The following is a 13,334-nucleotide window of genomic DNA, read 5'->3' on the forward strand; positions in this document are numbered from 1 at the left end:
GACTTGTCTACAAGGGGATATTGCTGCCTCGGGCTCCATGTGGTCTGTCTCCTGTTAGTCTAGATTTTCGAATCCGACGCAAAAATGACTGTTACTTGTAACGCTCAGGGCCTCCTAATGACGATGGAACACTGAAATTGCGTCGAGATTCAATAAATCGGCCACCAGCCGACTTGTCTCCAAGGGTATTTTGCTGTCTTGGGCACCAAATGATCCTTCTCCTGTGAGTCTAGATTTTCGAATCCGACGCAAAAATAATGGTGAGATGTAACGTTCATAGACTCCTAATGATGATGGAACACTCAATTTGCGTCGAGATTCAATACATCGTCCACCAGCCGACTTGTCGCCAAGGGTATATTGCTGCCTCGGGTTCCATATGGTCCGTCTCCTGTGGGTCTCGATTTTTGAATCAGACGCGAAACTGATAGTTAATTGTGACGTTCAGGGCCTCCTAATGACGATGGACACTCAAATTGCGTCGAGATTCAATACATCGTCCTCCAGCCAACCTGTGTCCATGGGGATATTGCTGCCTCGGGCACCTTATGGTCGTTCTCCAGTGAGTCTAGATTTTCGAATCCGACGCATAACTGATAGTTAATTGAAATGTTCAGCACCTCCTAATGACGATGGAGCCCTCAAATTGCGTCGAGATTCAATACATCGTCTTCCAGCCAAACTGTGTCCATGGGGATATTGCTGCCTCGGGCACCTTATTGTCGTTCTCCAGTGAGTCTAGATTTTCGAATCCGACGCATAACTGGTAGTTAATTGTAACGTTCAGCGCCTCCTAATGTCGATGGAACACTCAAATTGCGTCGAGATTCAATACATCGGCCTCCAGCCGACTTGTCTCCAAGGGTCTATTGCTGCCTCGGGCACCTTGTGGTCCGTCTCCTGTGAGTCTAGATTTTCGAATCCGACGCATAACTGATAGTTAATTGTAAGGTTCAGGGCCTCCTAATGACGATGGAACACTCAAATTGTTTCGAAATTCAGTACATCGTCCTCCAGCCGGTTTGTATCCAAGTCTCGGGCACCAAATGATCCTTGTCCTGTGAGTCTAGATTTTCGAATCCGTCACCAAAATGATAGTGAATTGTAACGTTCAGAGCCTCCTAATGACGATAGAACAATGAAATTGCGTCGAGATTCAATACATCGTCCTCCAGCCGACTTGTCTCCAAGGGGATATTGCTGCCTCGGGCACCACATGGTCCGTCTCCAGTGAGTCTAGATTTTTGAATCCGACGCGAAACAGATAGTTAATTGTAACGTTCAGGGCCTCCTATTGACGATGGAACACTGAAATTGCTTCGAGACTCAATACATCGTCCTTCAGCCGACTTGTCTCCAAGGGTCTATTGCTGCCTCGGGCACCTTATGGTCCGTCTCCAGTGAGTCTAGATTTTCGAATGCGACGAAGAACTGATTGTTAATTGTAAAATTCAGGGCCTCCTAATGACGATGGAACTTTCAAATTGCGTCGCGATCCAGTACATCGTTCCCCAGCCGACTTGTCTCCAAGGGTCTATAGCTGCCTCGGGCACCTTATGATCGTTCTCCTGCGAGTCTAGATTTTCGAACCCGACGCCAAACTGATAGCTAATTGTAACATTCAGGGCCTCCTAATGACGATGGAACACTCAAATCGCGTCGAGATTCAATACATCGGCCTCCAGCCGACTTGTATCCATGGGGATATTGCTGTCTCGGGCACCATATGATCCTTCTCCTGAGCGTAGATTTTCGAATCTGGCCCTAAAATGATAGTTAATTGTAACGTTCAGCGCCTCCTAATGCCGATGGAACACTCAAATTGCGTCGGGAGTCAATCCATCGTCCTCCAACCGACTTGTCTACAAGGGGATATTGCTGCCTCGGGGTCCATGTGGTCTGTCTCCTGTTAGCCTAGATATTCGAATCCGACGCAAAAATAATTGTTAATTTTAACGTTCAAGGCCTCCTAATGACGATGGAACACGTAAATTGCGTCGAAATTCAATACATCGTCCTTCAGCCGACCTGTCTCCAGGAGTCTATTGCTGCCTCAGGCACCTTATGGTCGTTCTCCTGTGAGTCTAGATTTTCGAATCCGACGCATAACTGGTAGTTAATTGTAACGCTTAGCGCCTCCTAATGACGATGGAACACTCAAATTGCGTCAAGGTTCAATACATCGTCCTCCAGCCGACTTGTCTCCAGGGGGATATTGCTGGCTCGGGCCCCATATGGTGCGTCTCCTGTGAGTCTAGAGTTTAGAATCCGACGCGAAACTGATAGTTAATTGTAACGTTCAGGGCTTCCTAATTACGATGGAACACTCAAATTGCGTCGAGATTCAATACATCGGCCTCTAGCCGACTTGTATCCATGGGGATATTGCTGTCTCGGGCACCATATGATCCTTCTCCAGAGCGTAGATTTTCGAATCTGGCCCTAAAATGATAGTTAATTGTAACGTTCAGCGCCTCCTAATGCCGATGGAACACTCAAATTGCGTCGAGAGTCAATACATCGTCCTCCAGCCGATTTGTCTACAAGGGGATATTGCTGCCTCGGGCACCTTGTGGTCGGTCTCCTGTGAGTCCAGATTTTCGAATCCGACGCAAAAATGATAATTTATTGTAACGTTCAGGGCCACCTAATGACGATGGAACAGTCAAATTGCGGCGAGATTCAATACATCAGCCTCCAGCCGACTTGCCTCCAAGCGTCTATTGCTGCCTCGGGCACCTTATGGTCGTTCTCCTGTGAGGCCAGATATTCGAATCCGACGCATAACTGATAGTTAATTGCAACGTTCAGCGCCTCCTAATGTCGATGGAACACTCAAATTGCGTCGAGATTCAATACATCGGCCTCCAGCCGACTTGTCTCCAAGGGTCTATTGCTGCCTCGGGCACCTTGTGGTCGGTCTCCTGTGAGTCTAGATTTTCGAATCCGACGCATAACTGATAGTTACTTGTAGCGTTCAGGGCCACCTAATGACGATGGAACACTCAAATTGCGTCGAGATTCAATACATCGGCCTCCAGCCGACTTGTCTCCAAGGGGATATTGCTGTCTCGGGAACCAAATGATCCTTCTCGTATGAGTCTAGATTTTCGAATCCGACGGCAAGATGATAGTGAATTGTAACGTTCAGCGCCTCCTAACGACGATAGATCAATCAAATTGCGTCGAGATTCAATTCATCGTCCTCCAGCCGACTTGTCTCCGAAGAGGATATTGCAGCCACGGGCACCATATGGTCTGTCTCCTGTGAGTCTAGATTTCTGAATCCGACGCGAAACTGATAGTTAATTGTAACGTTCAGGGCCTCCTAATGACGATGGAATGCTCAAATTGCGTCGATATTCTATACATCGTCCTCCAGCCGACTTGTCTCCAAGGGTCTATTGCTGCCTCGGGCACCTTATGGTCGTTCTCCTGTGAGTCTAGATTTTCTTATCAGACGCAAAACTGATTGTTAATTGTAACGTTCAGGGCCTCCTAATGACGATGCAACACTCAAATTGCGTCAAGATTCAATACATCGTCCTCCAGCCGACTTTTCTCCAAGGGGATATTGCAGCCTCGGGCACCATATGGTCCGTCTCCTGTGAATCTAGAGTTTCGAATCCGATGCGAAACTGTTAGTTAATTGTAACGTTCTGGGCCTTCTAATGACGATGGAACACTCTAATTGCGTCGCGATCCAATTCATCGTCCTTCAGCCGACTTGTCTACAAGGTCTATTACTGCCTCGGGCACCTTATGGTCGTTCTCCTGTGGGTCTAGATTTTGGCATCCGACGCAAAACTGATTGTTAATTGTAACGTTCAGGGCCTCCTAATGGCGATGGAACAGTCAAATTGCGTCGAGATTCAATACATCGTCCTCCAGCCGACTTGTATCCAAGGGGATATTGCTGTCTCGGGCACCATATGATCCTTCTCCTGAGCGTAGATTTTCGAATCCGGCCCTAAAATGATAGTTAATTGTAACGTTCAGCGCTCCTAATGCCGATGGAACACTCAAATTGCGTCGAGAGTCAATACATCGTCCTCCAGCCGACTTGTCTCCAAGGGTCTATTGCTGCCTCGGTAACTTTATGGTTCTTCTCCTGTGAGTCAAGATTTTCGAATCCGACTCATACCTGATAGTTATTTGAATCGTTCAGCGCCTCCTAATGACGATGGAGCACTCAAATTGCGTCGGGATTCAATACACCGTCCTCCAGCCGATTTGTCTCCAAGGGGATATTGCTGCCTCGGGCACCATTTGGTCCGTCTCCTGTGAGTCCAGACTTTCGAATACGACGCGAAACTGATAGTTAATTGTAACGTTCAGGGCCTCCTAATGACGATGGAACACTCAAATTGTGTCGAGATTCAATACATCGTCCTCCAGCCTACTTGTCTCCAAGGTCTATTGCTGCCTCGGGCACCTTATGGTCGATCTCCTGTGAGTCTAGATTTTGGAATCCGACGCGAAATTGATAGTTAATTGTAACGTTCAGGGCCTCCTAATGCCGATGGAACACTCAAATTGCGTCGAGAGTCACTACATCGTCCTCCGGCCGACTTGTCTACAAGGGGATATTGCTGCCTCGGGCTCCATGTGGTCTGTCTCCTGTTAGTCTAGATTTTCGAATCCGACGCAAAAATTATTGTTAATTGTAACGTTCAGGGCCTCCTAATGACGATGGAACACTCAAATTGCGTCGAGATTCAATACATCGGCCTCCAGCCGACTTGTCTCCAAGGGTCTCTTGCTGCCTCGGGCACCTTATAGCCGTTCTCATGTGAGTCTAGATTTTCGAATCCGAAGCATAACTGACAGTTATTTGTAGCGTTCAGGGGATCCTAATGACGATGGAACACTCAAACTGCGTTGAGATTCAATACATCGTCCTTCAGCCGACCTGTCTCCATGGGGATATTGCTGCCACGGGCACCTTACGGTCGTTCTCCAGTGAGTCCAGATTTTCGAATCCGACGCATAACTGATAGTTAATTGAAACGTTCAGCGCCTCCTAATGACGATGGAGCACTCAAATTGCGTCAAGGTTCAATACATCGTCCTTCAGCCGACCTGTCTCCAAGAGTTTATTGCTGCCTCGGGCACCTTATGGTCGTTCTCCTGTGAGTCTAGATTTTCGAATCCGACGCATACCTGGTAGTTAATTGTAACGCTCAGGGCATCCTAATGACGATGGAACACTCAAATTGCGTCGAGATTCAATACATCGTCCTCCAGCCGACTTGTCTCCGAGGGGATATTGCTGCCTCGGGCACCATATGGTCGTTCTCGTCATACATCGTCCTTCAGCCAACTTGTCTCCAAGGGTCTATTGCTGCCTCGAGCACCTTATGAAGTACTCCTGCGAGTCGAGATTTTCGAACCCGACGAATAACTGATAGTTAATTGTTACATTCAGGGCCTCCTATTGACGATGGAACACTCGAATTTCGTCGAGATTCAACACATCGTCCTCCAGCCGACCTGTCTCCATGGGGATATTGCTGCCTCGGGCACCTTACGGTCGTTCTCCAGTGAGTCCAGATTTTCGAATCCGACGCATAACTGATAGTTAATTGAAACGTTCAGCGCCTCCTAATGACGATGGAGCACTCAAATTGCGTCATGATTCAATACATCGTCCTTCAGCTGACCTGTCTCCAAGAGTTTATTGCTGCCTCGGGCACCTTATGGTCGTTCTCCTGTGAGTCTAGATTTTCGAATCCGACGCATAACTGGTAGTTAATTGTAACGCTCAGGGCATCCTAATGACGATGGAACACTCAAATTGCGTCGAGATTCAATACATCGTCCACCAGCCGACTTGTCTCCGAGGGGATATTGCTGACTCGGGCACCATATGGTCGTTCTCCTGTGAGTCTAGTATTTGGAATCCGGCGCAAAACTGATTGTTAATTGTAACGTTAAGGGCCTGCTAATGACGATGGAACACTCCAATTGCGTCGAGATTCAATACATCGTCCTCCAGCCGACTTGTATCCAAGTCTCGGGCACCAAATGAACTTGTCCTGTGAGACTCCATTTTCGAATCCGACACCAAAATGATAGTGAATTGTAACGTTCAGCGCCTCCTAACGACGATAGATCAATCAAATTGCGTCGAGATTCAATTCATCGTCCTCCAGCCGACTTGTCTCCGAAGAGGATATTGCATCCACGGGCACCATATGGTCTGTCTCCTGTGAGTCTAGATTTCTGAATCCGACGCAAAACTGATAGTTAATTGTAACGTTCAGGGCCTCCTAATGACGATGGAACACTCAAATTGCGTCGATACTCTATACATCGTCCTCCAGCCGACTCGTCTCCAAGGGTCTATTGCTGCCTCGGGCACCTTATGGTCGTTCTCCTGTGAGTCTAGATTTTCTAATCAGACGCAAAACTGATTGTTAATTGTAACGTTCAGGGCCTCCTAAAGACGATGCAACACTCAAATTGCGTCAAGATTCAATACATCGGCCTCCAGCCGACTTGTCTCCAAGGGGATATTGCAGCCTCGGGCACCATATTGTCTGTCTCCTGTGAATCTAGAGTTTCTAATCCGATGCGAAACTGTTAGTTAATTGTAAAGTTCTGGGCTTTCGAATGACGATGGAACACTCTAATTGCGTCGCGATCCAATTCATCGTCCTTCAGCCGACTTGTCTACAAGGTCTATTACTGCCCGGGCACCTTATGGTCGTTCTCCTGTGAGTCTAGATTTTGGCATCCGACGCAAAACTGATTGTTAATTGTAACGTTCAGGGCCTCCTAATGGCGATGGAACAGTCAAATTGCGTCGAGATTCAATACATCGTCCTCCAGCCGACTTGTATCCAAGGGGATATTGCTGTCTCGGGCACCATATGGTCCGTCTCCTGTGAGTCTAGATTTTCGATTCCGATGCGATACTGATAGTTAATTGTAACGTTCAGGGCCTCCTAATGACGATGGAACACTCAAATTGCGTCGAGATTCAATACATCGGCCTCCAGCCGACGTGTCTCCAAGGGTCTCTTTCTGCCTCGGGCACCTTATAGTCGTTCTCATGTGAGTCTAGATTTTCGAATCCGAAGCATAACTGACAGTTATTTGTAACGTTCAGGGGATCCTATTGACGATGGAACACTCAAACTGCGTTGAGATTCAATACATCGTCCTTCAGCCGACTTGTCTCCAAGGGTCTATTGCTGCTCCGAGCACCTTACGAATGTACTCCTGCGAGTCGAGATTTTCGAACCCGACGCATAACTGATAGTTAATTGTAACATTCAGGGCCTCCTATTGACGATGGAACATTCGAATTTCGTCGAGATTCAACACATCGTCCTCCAGCCGACCTGTCTCCATGGGGATATTGCTGCCTCGGGCACCTTACGGTCGTTCTCCAGTGAGTCCAGATTTTCGAATCCGACGCATAACTGATAGTTATTTGAAACGTTCAGCGCCTCCTAATGACGATGGAGCACTCAAATTGCGTTAAGATTCAATACATCGTCCTTCAGCCGACCTGTCTCCAAGAGTTTATTGCTGCCTCGGGCACCTTATGGTCGCTCTCCTGTGAGTCTAGATTTTCGAATCCGACGCATAACTGGTAGTTAATTGTAACGCTCAGGGCATCCTAATGACGATGGAACACTCAAATTGCGTCGAGATTCAATACATCGTCCTCCAGCCGACTTGTCTCCGAGGGCATATTGCTGCCTCGGGCACCATATGGTCGTTCTCCTCATTCATCGTCCTTTAGCCGACTTGTCTCCAAGGGTCTATTGCTGCCTCGAGCACCTTATGAATGTACTCCTGCGAGGCGAGATTTCCGAACCCGACGAATAACTGATAGTTAATTGTTACATTCAGGGCCTCCTATTGACGATGGAACACTCGAATTTCGTCGAGATTCAATACATCGTCCTCCAGCCGACTTGTCTCCGAGGGGATATTGCTGCCTCGGGCACCATATGGTCGTTCTCCTGTGAGTCTAGAATTTGGAATCCGGCGCAAAACTGATTGTTAATTGTAACGTTAAGGGCCTGCTAATGACGATGGAACACTCCAATTGCGTCGAGATTCAGTACATCGTCCTCCTGCCGACTTGTATCCAAGTCTCGGGCACCAAATGAACTTGTCCTGTAAGACTACATTTCGAATCCGACATGGAATTGTAACGTTCAACGCCTCCTAATGACGATAGAACAATTAAATTGCGTCGAGATTCAATACATCGTCCTCCAGCCAAGTTGTCTCCAAGGGGATATTGCTGCCTCGGGCACCACATGGTCCGTCTGCTGTCAGTCTAGATTTTCGATTCCGATGCGAAACTGATAGTTAATTGTAACGTTCAGGGCCTCCTAATGACGATGGAACACTCAAATTGCGTCGAGATTCAATAAAGCGGCCTCCAGCCGACTTGACTCCAAGGGGAGATTGCTGCCTCGGGCACCATATGGTCCGTCTGCTGTGAGTCTAGATTTTCGATTCCGATGCGAAACTGATAGTTAATTGTAACGTTCAGGGCCTCTTAATGACAATGGAATACTCAAATTGCGTCGAGATTCAATACATCGTCCTCTAGCCGATTTGTCTCCAAGGGCATATTACTGCCTCGGGCACCATATGGTCCGTCTCCTTTGAGTCTAGAATTTCGAATCCGACGCGAAACTGACAGTTAATTGTAACGTTCAGGGCTTCCTAATGACGATGGAACACTCAAATTGCGTCGAGATTCAATACATCGTCCTTCAGCCGACCTGTCTCCAAGAGTCTATTGCTGCCTCGGGCACCTTATGGTCGTTCTCCTGTGAGTCTAGATTTTCGAATCCGACGCATACCTGGTAGTTAGTTGTAATGTTCAGGGCATCCTAATGACGATGGAACATTTAAATTGCGTCGAGATTCAATACATCGTCCTCCAGCCGACTTGTATCCAAGGGGATATTGCTGTCTCGGGCACCATATGATCCTTCTCCTGAGCGTAGATTTACGATTCCGACCCTAAAACGAATGTTAATTGTAACGTTCAGCGCCTCCTAATGCCGATGGAACACTCAAATTGCGTCGAGTTTCAATACATCGTTTTCCAGCCGACTTGTCTCCAAGGGTCTATTGCTGCCTCGGGCACCTTATGGTCGTTCTCATGTGAGTCTAGATTTTCTAATCCGACGCAAAACTGATTGTTAATTGTAACGTTCAGGGCCTCCGAATGACGATGGAACAGTCAAATTGAGTCGCGATTCAATACATCGTGCTCCAGCCGACTTGTCTCCAACGGGTTGATGCTGCCTCGGGCACCATATGGTCCGTCTCCAGTGAGTCTAGACTTTCGAATCTGACGAAAAACTGATAGTTAATTGTAACATTCAGGGCCTCCTAATGACGATGGAACACTCAAATTGCGACGAGATTCAATACATCGTCCACCAGCCGACTTGTCGCCAAGGGTATATTGCTGCCTCGGGTTCCATATGGTCCGTCTCCTGTGGGTCTCGATTTTTGAATCAGACGCGAAACTGATAGTTAATTGTGACGTTCAGGGCCTCCTAATGACGATGGACACTCAAATTGCGTCGAGATTCAATACATCGTCCTCCAGCCAACCTGTGTCCATGGGGATATTGCTGCCTCGGGCACCTTATGGTCGTTCTCCAGTGAGTCTAGATTTTCGAATCCGACGCATAACTGATAGTTAATTGAAATGTTCAGCACCTCCTAATGACGATGGAGCCCTCAAATTGCGTCGAGATTCAATACATCGTCTTCCAGCCAACCTGTGTCCATGGGGATATTGCTGCCTCTGGCACCTTATGGTCGTTCTCCAGTGAGTCTAGATTTTCGAATCCGACGCATAACTGGTAGTTAATTGTAACGTTCAGCGCCTCCTAATGTCGATGGAACACTCAAATTGCGTCGAGATTCAATACATCGGCCTCCAGCCGACTTGTCTCCAAGGGTCTATTGCTGCCTCGGGCACCTTGTGGTCCGTCTCCTGTGAGTCTAGATTTTCGAATCCGACGCATAACTGATAGTTAATTGTAAGGTTCAGGGCCTCCTAATGACGATGGAACACTCAAATTGTTTCGAAATTCAGTACATCGTCCTCCAGCCGGTTTGCATCCAAGTCTCGGGCACCAAATGATCCTTGTCCTGTGAGTCTAGATTTTCGAATCCGTCACCAAAATGATAGTGAATTGTAACGTTCAGAGCCTCCTAATGACGATAGAACAATGAAATTGCGTCGAGATTCAATACATCGTCCTCCAGCCGACTTGTCTCCAAGGGGATATTGCTGCCTCGGGCACCACATGGTCCGTCTCCAGTGAGTCTAGATTTTTGAATCCGACGCGAAACAGATAGTTAATTGTAACGTTCAGGGCCTCCTATTGACGATGGAACACTGAAATTGCTTCGAGACTCAATACATCGTCCTTCAGCCGACTTGTCTCCAAGGGTCTATTGCTGGTTCGGGCACCTTATGGTCCGTCTCCAGTGAGTCTAGATTTTCGAATGCGACGAAGAACTGATTGTTAATTGTAAAATTCAGGGCCTCCTAATGACGATGGAACTTTCAAATTGCGTCGCGATCCAGTACATCGTTCCCCAGCCGACTTGTCTCCAAGGGTCTATAGCTGCCTCGGGCACCTTATGATCGTTCTCCTGCGAGTCTAGATTTTCGAACCCGACGCCAAACTGATAGCTAATTGTAACATTCAGGGCCTCCTAATGACGATGGAACACTCAAATCGCGTCGAGATTCAATACATCGGCCTCCAGCCGACTTGTATCCATGGGGATATTGCTGTCTCGGGCACCATATGATCCTTCTCCTGAGCGTAGATTTTCGAATCTGGCCCTAAAATGATAGTTAATTGTAACGTTCAGCGCCTCCTAATGCCGATGGAACACTCAAATTGCGTCGGGAGTCAATCCATCGTCCTCCAACCGACTTGTCTACAAGGGGATATTGCTGCCTCGGGGTCCATGTGGTCTGTCTCGTGTTAGCCTAGATATTCGAATCCGACGCAAAAATAATTGTTAATTTTAACGTTCAAGGCCTCCTAATGACGATGGAACACGTAAATTGCGTCGAAATTCAATACATCGTCCTTCAGCCGACCTGTCTCCAGGAGTCTATTGCTGCCTCAGGCACCTTATGGTCGTTCTCCTGTGAGTCTAGATTTTCGAATCCGACGCATAACTGGTAGTTAATTGTAACGCTTAGCGCCTCCTAATGACGATGGAACACTCAAATTGCGTCAAGATTCAATACATCGTCCTCCAGCCGACTTGTCTCCAGGGGGATATTGCTGGCTCGGGCCCCATATGGTGCGTCTCCTGTGAGTCTAGAGTTTAGAATCCGACGCGAAACTGATAGTTAATTGTAACGTTCAGGGCTTCCTAATTACGATGGAACACTCAAATTGCGTCGAGATTCAATACATCGGCCTCTAGCCGACTTGTATCCATGGGGATATTGCTGTCTCGGGCACCATATGATCCTTCTCCAGAGCGTAGATTTTCGAATCTGGCCCTAAAATGATAGTTAATTGTAACGTTCAGCGCCTCCTAATGCCGATGGAACACTCAAATTGCGTCGAGAGTCAATACATCGTCCTCCAGCCGATTTGTCTACAAGGGGATATTGCTGCCTCGGGCACCTTGTGGTCGGTCTCCTGTGAGTCCAGATTTTCGAATCCGACGCAAAAATGATAATTTATTGTAACGTTCAGGGCCACCTAATGACGATGGAACAGTCAAATTGCGGCGAGATTCAATACATCAGCCTCCAGCCGACTTGCCTCCAAGCGTCTATTGCTGCCTCGGGCACCTTATGGTCGTTCTCCTGTGAGGCCAGATATTCGAATCCGACGCATAACTGATAGTTAATTGCAACGTTCAGCGCCTCCTAATGTCGATGGAACACTCAAATTGCGTCGAGATTCAATACATCGGCCTCCAGCCGACTTGTCTCCAAGGGTCTATTGCTGCCTCGGGCACCTTGTGGTCGGTCTCCTGTGAGTCTAGATTTTCGAATCCGACGCATAACTGATAGTTAATTGTAGCGTTCAGGGCCACCTAATGACGATGGAACACTCAAATTGCGTCGAGATTCAATACATCGGCCTCCAGCCGACTTGTCTCCAAGGGGATATTGCTGTCTCGGGAACCAAATGATCCTTCTCGTATGAGTCTAGATTTTCGAATCCGACGGCAAGATGATAGTGAATTGTAACGTTCAGCGCCTCCTAACGACGATAGATCAATCAAATTGCGTCGAGATTCAATTCATCGTCCTCCAGCCGACTTGTCTCCGAAGAGGATATTGCAGCCACGGGCACCATATGGTCTGTCTCCTGTGAGTCTAGATTTCTGAATCCGACGCGAAACTGATAGTTAATTGTAACGTTCAGGGCCTCCTAATGACGATGGAATGCTCAAATTGCGTCGATATTCTATACATCGTCCTCCAGCCGACTTGTCTCCAAGGGTCTATTGCTGCCTCGGGCACCTTATGGTCGTTCTCCTGTGAGTCTAGATTTTCTAATCAGACGCAAAACTGATTGTTAATTGTAACGTTCAGGGCCTCCTAATGACGATGCAACACTCAAATTGCGTCAAGATTCAATACATCGTCCTCCAGCCGACTTTTCTCCAAGGGGATATTGCAGCCTCGGGCACCATATGGTCCGTCTCCTGTGAATCTAGAGTTTCGAATCCGATGCGAAACTGTTAGTTAATTGTAACGTTCTGGGCCTTCTAATGACGATGGAACACTCTAATTGCGTCGCGATCCAATTCATCGTCCTTCAGCCGACTTGCCTACAAGGTCTATTACTGCCTCGGGCACCTTATGGTCGTTCTCCTGTGGGTCTAGATTTTGGCATCCGACGCAAAACTGATTGTTAATTGTAACGTTCAGGGCCTCCTAATGGCGATGGAACAGTCAAATTGCGTCGAGATTCAATACATCGTCCTCCAGCCGACTTGTATCCAAGGGGATATTGCTGTCTCGGGCACCATATGATCCTTCTCCTGAGCGTAGATTTTCGAATCCGGCCCTAAAATGATAGTTAATTGTAACGTTCAGCGCTCCTAATGCCGATGGAACACTCAAATTGCGTCGAGAGTCAATACATCGTCCTCCAGCCGACTTGTCTCCAAGGGTCTATTGCTGCCTCGGTAACTTTATGGTTCTTCTCCTGTGAGTCAAGATTTTCGAATCCGACTCATACCTGATAGTTATTTGAATCGTTCAGCGCCTCCTAATGACGATGGAGCACTCAAATTGCGTCGGGATTCAATACACCGTCCTCCAGCCGATTTGTCTCCAA

This window comes from Schistocerca serialis, unplaced genomic scaffold, assembly GCF_023864345.2.
Source record: "Schistocerca serialis cubense isolate TAMUIC-IGC-003099 unplaced genomic scaffold, iqSchSeri2.2 HiC_scaffold_1362, whole genome shotgun sequence".
Lineage (NCBI taxonomy): Eukaryota > Metazoa > Arthropoda > Insecta > Orthoptera > Acrididae > Schistocerca > Schistocerca serialis.